Raw genomic sequence first — 16,128 nt, 5'->3', positions numbered from 1 at the left:
GTTTGGGCCCCACCAAAAAAGAAGCAATCAATCTTTCCTTGCACAAACTGGCTCTACAGAGGCAAGATGTCCATCTCCTCATCGTCCAATTCCTCACCCCTTTCACTGTGTACATCCCCCTCCTCACAGATTATTAATTCGTCCCCACTGAAATCCACCATCTCAGGTCCCTGTGTACTTTCTGGAGGAAATTGCTGGTGAATGTCTCCACGGAGGAATTTATTATAATTCATTTTGATGAACATCTTCTCCACATTTAGTGGAAGTAACCTCGTACGCCGATTGCTGACAAGGTGAGCGGCTGCACTAAACACTCTTTCGGAGTACACACTGGAGGGGGGGCAACTTAGGTAAAATAAAGCCAGTTTGTGCAAGGGCCTCCAAATTGCCTCTTTTTCCTGCCAGTATACGTACGGACTGTCTGACGTGCCTACTTGGATGCGGTCACTCATATAATCCTCCACCATTCTTTCAATGGTGACAGAATCATATGCAGTGACAGTAGACGACATGTCAGTAATCGTTGGCAGGTCCTTCAGTCCGGACCAGATGTCAGCACTCGCTCCAGACTGCCCTGCATCACCGCCAGCGGGTGGGCTCGGAATTCTTAGCCTTTTCCTCGCAGCCCCAGTTGCGGGAGAATGTGAAGGAGGAGCTGTTGACTGATCACGTTCCGCTTGACTTGACAAGTGTCTCACCAGCAGGTCTTTGCACCTCTGCAGACTTGTGTCTGCCGGAAAGAGAGATACAACGTAGGCTTTAAACCTTGGATCGAGCACGGTGGCTAAAATGTAGTGCTCTGATTTCAACAGATTGACCACCCTTGAATCCTGGTTAAGCGAATGAAGGGCTCCATCCACAAGTCCCACATGCCTAGCGGAATCGCTCCGTTTTAGCTCCTCCTTCAATCTCTCCAGCTTCTTCTGCAAAAGCCTGATGAGGGGAATGACCTGACTCAGGCTGGCAGTGTCTGAACTGACTTCACGTGTGGCAAGTTCAAAGGGTTGCAGAACCTTGCACAACATTGAAATCATTCTCCACTGCGCTTGAGTAAGGTGCATTCCCCCTCCTTTGCCTATATCGTAGGCAGATGTATAGGCTTGAATGGCCTTTTGCTGCTCCTCCATCCTCTGAAGCATATAGAGGGTTGAATTCCACCTCGTTACCACCTCTTGCTTCCGATGATGGCGGGGCAGGTTCAGGAGTCTTTGCTGGTGCTCCAGTCTTCAGCACGCGGTGGCTGAATGCCGAAAGTGGCCCGCAATTCTTCGGCCCACCAACAGCATCTCTTGCATGCCCCTGACGGTTTTAAAAAATTCTGCACCACCAAATTCAAAAACATGGGATGTGCTGGAATTTGCCCACATGTAATGCACGCACAATATTGGTGGCATTGTCCGATGTCACAAATCCCCAGGAGAGTCCAATTGGGGTAAGCCATTCTGCGATGATGTTCTTAAGTTTCCGTAAGAGGTTGTCAGCTGTGTGCCTCTTATGGAAAGCGGTGATACAAAGCGTAGCCTGCCTAGGAATGAGTTGGCGTTTGCGAGATGCTCCTACTTGTGCCGCCGCTGTTGTTCTTGCTGCGGGAGGCAATACATCTACCCAGTGGGCTGTCACAGTCATATAGTCCTGAGTCTGCCCTGCTCCACTTGTCCACATGTCCGTGGTTAAGTGGACATTGGGTACAACTGTATTTTTTAGGACACTGGTGACTCTTTTTCTGAGGTCTGTGTACATTCTCGGTATCGCCTGCCTAGAGAAATGGAACCTAGATGGTATTTGGTACCGGGGACACAGTACCTCAATCAATTCTCTAATTCCCTGTGAATTAACGGTGGATACCGGACACACGTTTAACACCACTGCAGCTGCCAAGACCTGAGTTATCCGCTTTGCAGCAGGATGACTGCTGTGATATTTCATCTTCCTCACAAAGGACTGTTGGACAGTCAATTGCTTACAGGAAGTAGTACAAGTGGTTTTCCGACTTCCCCTCTGGGATGACGAGCGACTCCCAGCAGCAAAACAGCAGCGCCAGCAGCAGTAGGCGTTACACTCATGGATGCATCGGAGGAATCCCAGGCAGGAGAGGACTCGTCAGACTTGCCAGTGACATGGCCTGCAGGACTATTGGCTTTCCTGTCTAGGGAGGAACTTGACACTGAGGGAGTTGGTGGTGTGGTTTGCAGGAGCTTGGTTACAAGAGGAAGGGATTTAGTTGTCAGTGGACTGCTTCTGCTGTCACCCAAAGTTTTTGAACTTGTCAATGACTTCTGATGAATGCGCTCCAGGTGACGTATAAGGGAGGATGTTCCTAGGTGGTTAACGTCCTTACCCCTACTTATTACAGCTTGACAAAGGCAACACATGGCTTGACACCTGTTTTCCGCATTTCTGTTAAAATAATTCCACACAGAAGAGGTGATTTTTTTTTTGTAATTTGACCAGGCATGTCAATGGCCATATTCGTCCCATGGACAACAGCTGTCTCCCCGGTTGCCTGACTTAAACAAACCACCTCACCATCAGAATATTCCTTGTCAATTTCCTCCTCAGCGCCAGCAACACCCATATCCTCATCCTGGTGTACTTCAACAGTGACATCTTCAATTTGACTATCAGGAACTGGACGGCGGGTGCTCCTTCCAGCACTTGCAGGGGGCGTGCAAATGGTGGAAGGCGCCACCTCTTCCCGTCCAGTGTTGGGAAGGTCAGGCATCGCAACCGACACAATTGGACTCTCCTTGGGGATTTGTGATTTAGAAGAACGTACAGTTCTTTGCTGTGCTTTTGCCAGCTTATCTTTTCATTTTTCTAGCGGGAGGATGAGTGCTTCCATCCTCATGTAAAGCTGAACCACTAGCCACGAACATAGGCCAGGGCCTCAGCCATTCCTTGCCACTCTGTGTCGTAAATGGCATATTGGCAAGTTTACGCTTCTCATCAGATGCTTTTAATTTTGATTTTTGGCTCATTTTACTGAACTTTTGTTTTTGGATTTTACATGCTCTCTACTATGACATTGGGCATCAGCCTTGGCAGACGACGTTGATGGCATTTCATTGTCTCAGCCATGACTAGTGGCATCAGCTTCAGCACGAGTTGGAAGTGGATCTTGATCTTTCCCTATTTTACCCTCCACATTTTTGTTCTCCATTTTTTAATGTGTGGAATTATATGCCAGTAATATATCAATAGCAATGGCCTACTGTACCGTACTGCTATATATATATATATATATATATATATATATACTGGTGGTCAGCAAAATTCTGCACTGTCCTCCTACTTTATACTGCGCACAACTACAATGCAGCACAGATATGGATAGTATACTTGACGACACAGAGGTAGAGCAATGGACTACTGTACCGTACTGCTATATAAATACTGGTGGTCAGCAAAATTCTGCACTGTCCTCCTACTATATACTGCGCACAACTACTATGCAGCACAGATATGGATATTATACTTGACGACACAGAGGTAGAGCAATGGACTACTGTACCGTACTGCTATATAAATACTGGTGGTCAGCAAAATTCTGCACTGTCCTCCTACTATATACTGTGCACACCTACAATGCAGCACAGATATGGATAGTATACTTGACGACACAGAGGTAAAGCAATGGACTACTGTACCGTACTGCTATATATATACTGGTCAGCAAAATTCTGCACTGTCCTCCTACTATATACTTCGCACAACTACAATGCAGCACAGATATGGATAGTATACTTGACGACACAGAGGTAGAGCAATGGACTACTGTATGGTACTGCTATATATATATATATATATTTATATATATATATATATATATATATATATACTGGTGGTCAGCAAAATTCTGCACTGTCCTCCTACTATATGCTGCGCACAACTACAATGCAGCACATGTATGGATAGTATACTTATTTTTAGAGATAATATCACTTATTATCAAGGGAGCGCAAAAGTAAAATATACAGACTCTTTATTATTAAAAAACATATAAACAGAAAAAACCCACATTCAATAAATACATTGGAGTCAATATACATAAAGACCACTATCTATATCTATATGAAAACTGATATATCTATTTCATATTGCCCTTTGTAACAACGAAAAATGTCTATTAAAATGTCCAAGAAATCCTCATGGATAAAGCTGCTGTATATTTATAATCGTTACTTTCCAGTAGTAGTTGATACTTAAAGTTCCTTCTGTGGAAAATCAGCAACAATTGTAACCACCGCCTCTATTTAATGTTACTGTAGCTGAAAGTTCATATATAACTCACGTGAGTATTAGAGGTTAGCAGGGGGAGAGCGCTGTGTCAGTTGGTCAATCACAGCGGTATGCTACGACCCCCGCTATTCGCGGCTGGATCTTAATAACACTCGCGGTTTGAATATTTCTCTCGGATGGGGTAGAGACCTCCTTTGCTCAGCCTCAGATTGCTTTTTCCTCCCCACCGCCATCTTAGCAATGGACTTCCGCCGCAGTGTAGCTTGTTGTTAGCATTCAGAATGTCCGGTAAAGCACCTTCCTTACGGGTTTCCCTGCTATTATCCAAGAGTGGTTTCGTCAGAGGATACACCAGCAGCCTAACAGGCTCTTTTTAAACTACACCAGACCAATAGCATTACTAATTAATTAATTAAATGCATTCATGTAATGACTCCCATATGTTTTAGCTTGCTAATTATACATATAAGCTGCACTTAACAGTCTATTATAGTTAAAAATAAGCAACATGGTGGTTTAAAAATAACAATAATATGTAATTATATGCAGATTGTCATCTGATTCTTCTATCTATATCCTGTATCAATTATCACATATTCATAACCAGGAGACAAAAACACTAACTTAAAATCCCCACTTTATTCGTAATAAGCCAAGACTTTAAGGATAACGTAAATCCACATCAATACTAAAGCAGCTCTCATAGTGCAGGGGAACCATCACCTACACTCCATACAGTGAGTCCCATGTTCGAATCTGACTCACTCAACTTATCAGTCATTTGTTTATTTACTTTAAATAAAATTATTCTATCAATTTATTTTTATTTTTATTTTGACACCTAAAATAATTTATCACTTCCTTAGAACCTAATTACCCTATATATTATAATCGTCACGTATTGTGATTTCATTGATGCTTTAAACATCACAAAAACCTTGAAAAGGTTAAAGGGTTAAAAAGGGGGGGAGGGAGAAGGGGGGGGGGGGGGGGAATATTCGAACCAGAAAAGAACCAGAAAAAAAGAGAGAAAAAGATGGGAGAAGAGACCTGATATTCATCATTTCCTAAGGGGATTTTTCTAGAGGATTTAAAGGAACACACACAACGGAATTTTCAGCTTTTTCTATAAAGAAAGTAAGAGCTATTAACAAAAAATCTACATTTATTTATTTATTTGTTTATTTAAGTTCTTCAGAGACCACCAATGTTATTCAATTCGATGCTCTCATTTAGACCATCAGGGGTGAGAGTACCTAAAGAAAATATCCAAAAGGCCTCCCTTGTGCAAAGACGGTTGAATCTGTCTCCCCCCCTCGGGGTAGGGGCCACATACTCAATCACCTGCACCTTCAAAACCTCCACATTCCCAGCATGACAATATGCGACATGCCTTGAAACACTGTGTTTAAGGTTCTTTTTACTCACATTCCTTCTATGTTCGAGAAACCTAACGTTTAAACTTCTAGTGGTTCTTCCTACATATTGTTTTCTACATATGCAGGTTATCAGGTATATCACATATGTATGCTGACAATTGATAACCGTACCTATATCAAATTTCAGATGCAAAGACATTGATTCAAAACTGGTACTTCTGTTAATCATATGGGGGCATGTTAAACAGTTTTTCTTTCCACATTTGAATCATCCTCTTAAAGGGGTTAACCAATTTAAAGCCTGAATGCTCTCTGATCTTTGTCCATGATAGAAACTTGGGGAAACATGGTTTTTAATATTTTTGGCCTTTCGAAATACAACCTTCACTGTCTCTCCTAGGCAAGGATTAAGAGTCTTGTCTAGTTTAAGTATTCCAAAGTTTTTTCTTAGAACATCCTTGATCTCATTAGAGCAATTATTATATTTAGTAATGAATGGGAGTATTTTATTTTCATCTCGTTCTTTACCCTTAGTTTCATTATTTTCCCCAAGTTCAATAATAGATGCCCTAGATAGAAGGGAGTTCCTACTTCTATTATTTGCTACTTTTAGAGATTTATCTAGCAACTCTACCGGATATCCTTGATCCAAAAAAGCCTCTGTAAGTATCTCGACTTGCTTGTGAAAATCCCTTTGTTCCGTGCAATTTCTTTTCATTCTTAGATAATGTCCCATGGGTATATTGTCTTTCCATTTTTGGTGGTGACAACTCTTATAATTAAGATAACTATTACAATCGACCTCCTTCCTATAGGTACTAGTAATTACAACTTCTTCCCTGACAGAGAGAGCAATATCCAAATAATTAATGTGTGTAGGGTGATAAGAATACGTGAATTTTAAACCAAAAGTTTTAGAGTTAATATAAGATAGAAAAGATGAAGCACTCGACTCCCCATCCCAAATAATAAATAAATCATCAATGTACCGACTATACAGCACCAAGTTCGCCCCATAGGGACCACCCCAAATATATTGGTCCTCAAAAAGGCCCATGTACAAATTAGCATTAGCATTAGTCATAGTATACTTGATGACACAGATGTAGAGCAATGGACTACTGTACCGTACTGCTATATATATATATATATATATATATACTGGTGGTCAGCAAAATTCTGCACTGTCCTCCTACTATATACTGCGTACAACTACAATACAGCACAGATATGGATAGTATACTTGATGACATAGAGGTAGAGCAATGGACTACTGTACCGTACTGCTATATATATACTGGTGGTCAGCAAAATTCTGCACTGTCCTACTATATACTGCGCACAACTACAATGCAGCACAGATATGGATAGTATACTTGACGACACAGAGGTAGAGCAATGGACTACTGTACCGTACTGCTATATATATACTGGTGGTCAGCAAAATTCTGCACTGTCCTCCTACTATACAGTGGGGATCGAAAGTTTGGGCACCCCAAGCAAAAATTCATTTTAATGTGCAAAAAGAAGCCAAGGAAAGATGGAAAAATCTCCAAAAGGCATCAAATTACAGATTAGACATTCTTATAACATGTCAAAAAAAGTTTGATTTTATTTCCATCATTTACACTTTCAAAAGAACAGAATACAAAAAATGGCGTCTGCAAAAGTTTGGGCACCCTGCAGAGTTAATACCTTGTACTGCCCCCTTTGACAAGTATCACAGCTTGTAAACGCTTATTGTAGCCAGCCAAGAGTCTTTCAATTCTTGTTTGAGGTATCTTCCCCCATTCTTCCTTACAAAAGTCTTCCAGTTCTTTGAGATTCCTGGGATGTCTGTGACGCACTGCTCTTTTAAGGTCTATCCATAGATTTTCAATTATGTTGAGGTCAGGAGATTGTGAAGGCCGTGGCAAAACCTTCAGTTTACGCCTCTTGATGTAATCCACCGTGGATTTTGAGGTGTGTTTAGGATCATTATCCATTTGTAGAAGCCAGCCTCTCTTTAACTTCAGCTTTTTCACAGATGGCATCCAGTTAGCGTCCAAAATTTGCTGGAATCTTATTGAATCCATTTTTCCTTCTACTCGTGAAATGTTCCCTGTGCCACTGGCTGCAATACAACCCCAAAGCATGATTGATCCACCCCCATGCTTAACAGTTGGACAGAGGTTCTTTTCATTAAATTCTGTGCCCTTCCTTCTCCAAACGTACCTTTGCTCATTCCGGCCAAAAAGTTCTATTTTAACCTCATTGGTCCACAGAACTTTATTCCAAAATGCATCAGGCTTGACTATATGTTCATTTGCAAACTTCAAATGCTGATTTTTGTGGTGAGGACATAGAAGAGGTTTTCTTCTGATGACTCTTCCATGAAGACCATATTTGTACAAGTATCTCTTTATAGTGGAATAGTGTACCACAACTCCAGTGTCTGCCAGATCTTCCTGGAGGGATCATGCAGTCAAACGTGGATTTTGACTTGCTTTTCTCACAATCCTGCGAGCTGTTCTGTCTGATATTTTTCTTGGTCTTCCAGATCTTGCTTTAACTTCCACTGTTCCTGATGACTGCCATTTCTTAATTACATTCCGAACAGAGGATATGGGCATCTGATAACGCTTTGCTATCTTCTTATAGCCTTCTCCTGCTTTGTGAGCGTCAACTATTCTCAGTTTCAATGTTCTACACAACTGCTTAGAGGAACCCATGGTGCTGATTGTTGGAGCAAGGTCAGATGAGTCTGGGCTTTTAAAACCTTTGAGATTGACATCACCTGGTCTTTCCAGACGATGATTGAGAACAATCCATGACACTGCCAGGTCTCAGCTGTCCAAAGGGGGCAGTACAAGGTATTGACTCTGCAGGGTGCCCAAACTTTTGCAGATGCCATTTTTTGTTTTCTGTTCTCTTGATAGTGTAAATGATGGAAATAAAATCAAACTTTTTTTGACATGTTATAATAATGTCTAATCTGTAATTTGATGCCTTTTGGAGATTTTTCCATCTTTCCCTGGCTTCTTTTTGCACATTAAAATGAATTTTTGCCTGGGGTGCCCAAACTTTCGATCTCCACTGTATACTGCGCACAACTACAATACAGCACAGATATGGATAGTATACTTGACGACACAGAGGTAGAGCAATGGACTACTGTACCGTACTGCTATATATATACTGCTGGTCAGCAAAATTCTGCACTGTCCTCCTACTATATACTGCGCACAACTACAATGCAGCACAGATATGGAGCATTTTCAGGCAGAGAACGTAGATATTTGAAGTACACTGAGCACAGATATTTGCAGCACACTGAGCACATATATTTGCAGCACACTGAACACAGAAACTGAGAGAACGCAGCCACGTCCTCTCGCTATCATCTCCAATGCACGAGTGAAAATGGCGGCAATGCACGGCTCTTAATATGCAGTACGAATCTCGCAAGAATACGACAGTGGGATGATGACGTTTGGGCGGGTTCGTGTTAACCGAGCAAGGCAGGAAGATCCGAGGCTGCCTCGGACCCGTGTAAAATGGGTGAAGTTCGGGGGGGTTCGGATCTCGAGGAACCGAACCCGCTCATCTCTAATCTCCAGCCATCTCAGATGGCATTACATCCCACCCTAATGCTGTGTATCACTCATGAAATAATTGGTAAACTACATGATCTGATGGACTTAAACGTGGAAAGATTGCTGACACTCGCAGCAGCTATGCAAATATTAGAAAAATGGCTGCATTGGTGATTGAGGGTGGCATTTGTTACAGTGCATACACTGTGTACCAGAAAACAAAAATACTGGGTCTGAGCTCAAGTAATGTGCTTGTAAATGGCTACTGGATGCTTGAACAGAACCAGGGGCGGATTGGGATTGGAAACCAGCCTGGGAAATTTAAAAGTGGCACTGTAAAATTTGGTAGAAGTGGCCCAACATGGGCAGCACAAGAGGTATAACATACCATGTAGCCATGGCAGCATCACTGGATGGCCGAGTTGTTGTACTGCAGAGATGGAAAAACAGAATGAATGGGGACAATGAAGTGTACTGAGTGCAGTGGGCTGCATGTCATGTGTGGGGTGGGGCCACATGACAACACACAAAACAGGTGCCACAGACACGTCGGCCTAGCAGGAGTCTCCCTGGTGAGCCCTATGGTAAATCTGCCTTGCACTCAGACCTAGTTAATTGTCTGCTGGTCCACTCTGTGTACACTTTAACAACTGCCGCCCTTGATCTATTCACCAGTGTAGCTGTTTTGGTAATGCTCTAATCGCTGCTGTGATCACCAACAGTCATCCCATGTTTAAAGTTTGTCAGATTAATTTATTTATCCATTATTTCATGAGTGATACACTTCATTAGCCTCCGCATACCTTTGCCTTTCTGCTACAGATTCAGACATCCTACTGTACTTAAGCATTATCTGAGAAATAGCTACTGTGCATAAAATTGCCTGTTGTCCTCACATGGTCTGATACTGCATCATCATCTGAGTTCCCAATGACAGGATCAGTTTCCAATATATCCCTAATTACAGGTTTTCATGCTTAAATTACACATGGAATAAGCAGCTATGGGGTCTATTCAGGATATGAAGGTAGCTCACGATAAACTTCAAGGCAAAGTGCATCAAGTTGATGCAATATATCTTGAAGTTACCAAGTGATTCAAAAATACTTTCTTGTCCAGCGAAACGGTCTGAAAAGCTGTCCCCCTCGGTGATCCTGGGAAGAGATGCGGTACTTCCAGTGATTGGGTTTACGGCTAATATGACATGACTGCACATGTGCCGGGACACAGCGCGCCAGGACACAACCACACCGGGACATGTCTGCACTGGGCACCAGGCAGAGATTGGGGGCTCAGAACATTCATCTTCCTCTCCTGCCGCATGCCGCCCCTCCTTGCCCGGCCAGTATAATAAATACCAGCATTACACTGGGGGAAGGGCAAATCAAGGTGGTTCTTTGCCTCAGCTCTATCTGCTGCCTGACGTTGCCCCTTCACCCACGCACCTTCATACCTGGGCCTAGCAAGGACTCCTCCATATTGGCCTCATCTGATCTTAAAGTATTCAGAGCATAACAAATAGACCATAAAGTCTACAATAGGCAAAAATCCATTAGACCATGGAAAGGATTAAAATGTATGTATTTTTGCCTATTTTAGCCTTAAATGCGGTCTATTGTTGAGAATTAGCAGGAATAGTTTGTCCAGGTACACATCAGAACTATGGGGGTAATTCCAAGTTGATCACAGCAGGAAATTTTTTAGCAGTTGGGCAAAACCATGTGCACTGCAGGGGGGGCAGATATAACATTTGCAGAGAGAATTAGATTTGGGTGGGTTATTTTGTTTCTGTGCAGGGTAAATACTGGCTGCTTTATTTTTACACTGCAATTTAGATTGCAGATTGAACTCACCACACCCAAATCTAACTCTCTCTGCACATGTTATATCTGCCTCCCCTGCAGTGCACATGGTTTTGCCCAACTGCTAACAAAGTTCCTGCTGCGATCAACTCAGAATTACCTCCTATGTCATGAAGTAGAAAACGGAATAACATCTCTGCTTTTCTCACCTCAGCAGGCTCTTTACACCATCTTGAGATACTGACATTTTTTTCAGAATTGAAATGAAAAACACGCTGAACGCTTGGCCACGCCTGCGTTTTTCCAAACATTCCCGTGCGATCGGATTTTTCACACCATCCCGTCGCTGACCGGCGATGCCCCTTGTTGCTGTCCGACACGCATGCGCATTGTGGTGCATTGTTGTTAGGATATGATTGCCACTGTGTGAAAAAGCAAAGCAGTGATCAGATCTGAATTACCCCTATAGTCCCTTTTTTATATAGCTGCTTTGTGCCTCTCAGGTAAATCGTATTTCTGAACCTGACTTTAACTTACCAGATGCGTATGACATGGTTTACACGTGAAACCACTGCAAGACCAGAGGTAAATTGATTATCTACAGATGTGTCCTCTCTTGTTGAGCGCATTGCGTGCTTCGTGCTGTGGCGTGGCATGCGGTAGCGGAAGCATGCATACGCATGCTACCTCTGGCTCATAGATTAGTATTGGGGAGCCAGTGGTTGCAGCAGGCTGCTGGAGGTAGTGCTATGGCGCAATGGCAGTTACTGGGATCCGCTGCCTCCCGCAGCAACAACAAGAGAGTACACATCTGTATTATGCTTTATAATGCTTTGCTATCCAATGTGAATAAGTGCACCTAGGTATACAATCCTGTGTACATCCAGCCAGATAACTTGACTGGGCTGCTTGAACCTATCACAGAAAATCCCAAACTGTTAGCCCCCAACCCCTCCCCGCTCATAGCTCCACAGAGGAAGCCAGGATCTGTGCCATGACATCACAAATGCCTATAAAGGGTTATTGTGATCAGCGGCAGCTCCTACTTACCTTTAGTAGGAGGGTTTCCGCTGGGGAGAGAAGAGGAGACAGCAAACCACCAGCTCCGGGTCCCAGGACCTGCACAACAGATCCGACAGGTGCTGGGACTGGTGCATGCGCAGATGCTGCAGTGCCACTGCAAATGTTTAAACCGCTGGCTTATATGGACTGCATCAGCTGCAGCCCATAGAAGCCGGATTGGGCTGTGCCAAATGCAGGGAGTGGCTTCCCACAGGAAGCCAGCTCTCTGCTTATCACAGCCCGATCTGGCAGTCCCGGAAGGAGGAAACGCCTCCCAATGGGACTGTCTTGTGTGTCTGTGACTGACATGTAGTACTTCCAATAGAAAGTCACTGACAGTCACAGTGAAGCAAGTGCAGACACGGACTGCATCTGGTTTCACTGACACTGATCTGAGGTGGCAGATTTTACCTGGGGGTGCTACAGTCCTGCAGCACATAGGTAAAATCTGCCACTGAATGTGAGTGTTGTTCCAGAAGGGATTTTGCTAGACGTTATGGACCCAAAACTGCAAGGAACATAGAGGAGAACACAAGTCGACTAACTGTTCTGTAGCCAGTCCCTTTATTTAAAGTATCCAATACCAGGGCCTAGGGCTTTGTAACTCATAGCCAAGGGTGTCATTTCCAGTGGCAACTGTTGCCCGTGGACTATAGCTCAGATCACATATAGGGCAGGGATGTGCGGTGAGCTAAATGGCTCAGGAGGCACTGGCTAGCACCAGAGCCAGATTTACACCCAATATATGGGTCAAATGGTACATCTGGGCATTATACACATGTGCAGCAATATAAACTCCTGGAAATTTAGTGAGTTTTGATCAGAGATGCGCAGAAAAGATACACAGGTGAGGCACTGCCTCACCTGCCATAGACTTTTTACTCCAGAGTTTTGGCTATAAAAATGATGAGAATAATGCAAAGAAGATATTTTGAACATATATGTTTTTGTATTTTTCATATTCTTTATAGAGTCAAAACTCTGACACAAACGTTAGTATGACAGGAAAGGCTCTGCCTCACCTGCCTTACCCCACCGCACATCACTGATATAGGGAGGGGTGGTGTTAAGTTCAGTATATAAGCTTTACAGTACCTTTCTGCGTGTTATATACAGTATATTGGCTGGCTGTCCCCGGGGATCAGTGCGTGTCAAGCTCATATATTACACTTAGCTTGATCCCCACCCCCCACCCCCCTTGCTGTATGTATTAGATATGTATTAGTATAGATAGTCCCTGAGAATTATTTATATTTAAATGTGTAACGTGTTAAGCCCTTACTTGTACAGGAAGAATAGTTTTATATACAGTATGTACATTTATTGTGGTAACCTAGTGAATAGCATAATTTAAGATACAGAAGTTTGTGATATAGCATACAGTATCAGTCCTATAATTCCTTATTCTGAGTAAATACTTTAAAATGATCATTTAAAGACTATGGAAAAATGTAGTGAGAACGAAATAATTCCCAGGAAATGGAAGTATTTCAATATAAATATGTGCAAATTCATGCATTTGGGCCACAAAAACCCAGAGGCTGAATACATGTTCTCAGGTACTGAAGAGAAAATGGATCTGGGAGTTACTATATTTGGTGGCCAAACAACGCAATATCACCACCAGGGAGCCAACTAATATTTTAGTTGGTAAAATGAAATAGAGAAATAGGGAGGTGTCTGGTAAAACTTTAAACATATTCTCTGGAGTTGCAAATATTGCACAGTTGGACAAAATGAGATACTGAACAGAAAAAAAAAAAAAAACACACATTTATCTCCCTTGCAGCCTCCTACATCCCAGTACCACTTCCTATGTTCTGGCACCAGATGATATGCCTCACTATTTTTATAATCTATGAGTAAAGTATGCAAAGTAAGAAATATGACCAGTGGTGTAGAGGGTAAAATAAATAGTCTTGGGTCCCCTTTTACTCACAGTTCCTATAAATGTATATTTTATATTACTTAGCATTCCCCCCAAAAAAAAGTATGGCCCCCTTTAGGTCCCCCCCCCCCACAAAGGATCCATCACTGACTATGTGTGTGTTATAAATGAACATCACTGTATCAATGAATCTCATTAATCCAACAAACCTACTAACATTTATACATTGTGATAAAGAAGCTGTGTATTGACTTTGAACTTCTTCACCGTGGTTTTATTTTGTCAGTATTACCGCAGACCAGTAGCCATTACACAGTAAAATGTCCATGGGCCTGTCACTAATTAACGGAGATCTACTTCATAGTAGAGACAAGCGGTTTGGATTTCAAGAAATCGGAACCGCTCCGAACACAGCCCCGCGAGCCGTTTGCGAGCTCGGCTCGCAAAGTTCCCGCCAGGCTCGGGATCCCGGAAGAGGCCGAATGTCATCATCCGGCGTCGGATTCTAGCAAGAATTCAAGTCTATAAAGGCTTGACGTCCCGTGGCTCGGCGCCATTTCACTGCATGCTTCCAAGCTGCGAGGAGCTCTGCTGTGTTGTGCGCTGTCAGTCTGAGTCCGTTTAAGGGCAGGCTGTCAGAGTGTCCATCAGGGGCTGTCTGCGGGGCTGTTAGTCAGAGTTTTCATCAGGGGCTGTCTGTGGGGCTGTGTCAGTCAGTGGTATAATGGGGCTGTGTCAGTCAGTGTAGTATAGTGTACATAAGTGGCTGTGTCAGTCAGTGTGCACACTATAAGGGGCTGTGTCAGTTAGTGTACATAAGTGGCTATGTCAGTCAGTGTGCACACTATAAGGAGCTGTGTCAGTCAGTGTAGTATAGTGTACATAAGTGGTTCTGCCAGTCAGTGTAGGGACTGTGTCAGTCAGTGTAGTAGTGTACATAAAGAGGCTGTCAGTCAGTAGTGTACATTTAAGGGACTGTCCATCATTGTGTCCAGCACAGCTAGTGTTTTTTTTTGGTGCTGTCAATATCCATCTAAGGGGCTGTGGTGCTGTCACTGTGTCCAGTGACCAGTCCGCTAAGTCCATCACAGTGGTACTGCAGTGACTATGCAGGGCCCACCCTCTGTGTTCACTGTGCATGTGTGAAAGCGGTCTGACATCATGCAGTGTGGGACAAGCTGCGTCCCTAAAGAATTTTTTTTAAAAAGTGTTTGCTGTTTACATTTTGTTTTGTTGTGTGCACTGCACCCCAGTACACCAGAGTATAGTACTGTGTGTGAAAGCAATCTAACTTCACGCAGTGTGGGACAAGCTGGTGCTCAAACCCTTTAAAGTAGCCACCTGTGAAGTGAGTTCCGACACTGCTAGCTTGAGCCAGGTGGTTCCCCTAATTAGGCTTTTGGAAAAACAACTGAAGAAATTGAAGGAGGAGATAAAACAAGGCGACTCCGCAAAATATGCCCGACTTGTAGATCAAGTCCTTTTTTCGCTTCGACAGGATTCAAGGGTTGAAAATATCTTGAAATCAGATCACTACATTTTGGCAACCGCGCTTGATCCTAGGTTCAAGTCATATGCTGTTTCTTTCTTTCTAACTGATACAGATCTTAAGAGATGCAAAGAGCTCCTGGTGAGCAAGTTGGCAGCTCAAGTGACGTCTCCTCCTTCAGTTTCTTCCAAAACAGACAGGAAAAAACAAAATTTTCCCAAAAGACCTAGTAGGAATTCAGATCAGTCAAAACAACATGTTGACATCTGGTCGGGTCTAAATGAATTGGCCAGTATTAGTGACACCTCTACCGTAACTCCTTCTGATATAGTCACCATCAAAAGAATGGTGGAGGATTATTTTCATGACACCATAAAAGTAGGCATGTCACAGAGTCCCTTCGTGTACTGGAAAGAAATAAAGTTAATATGGAGGACCTTGTACAAACTGGCTTTGTATTACTTAAGCTGCCCACCCTACAGTGTGTACTCGGAGAGAGTTTTCAGCACAGCTGGGAACCTTGTGAGTGAACGGCGTAGGAGGCTACTTCCTCAAAATGTGGAAAAGATGATGTTCATCAAAATGAACTGGAAATTCCATGAGGAAGACCTTTCCCAGCAATTACATCGAAATACAGAGACATCTGTAATGTTGGATTTCAGCGGGGATGACTTAATACTGTGTGATGATTATG

Source organism: Pseudophryne corroboree, chromosome 8 (genome assembly GCF_028390025.1).
Source record: "Pseudophryne corroboree isolate aPseCor3 chromosome 8, aPseCor3.hap2, whole genome shotgun sequence".
NCBI lineage: Eukaryota > Metazoa > Chordata > Amphibia > Anura > Myobatrachidae > Pseudophryne > Pseudophryne corroboree.
Note: the sequence above shows the minus strand (reverse complement) of the source record.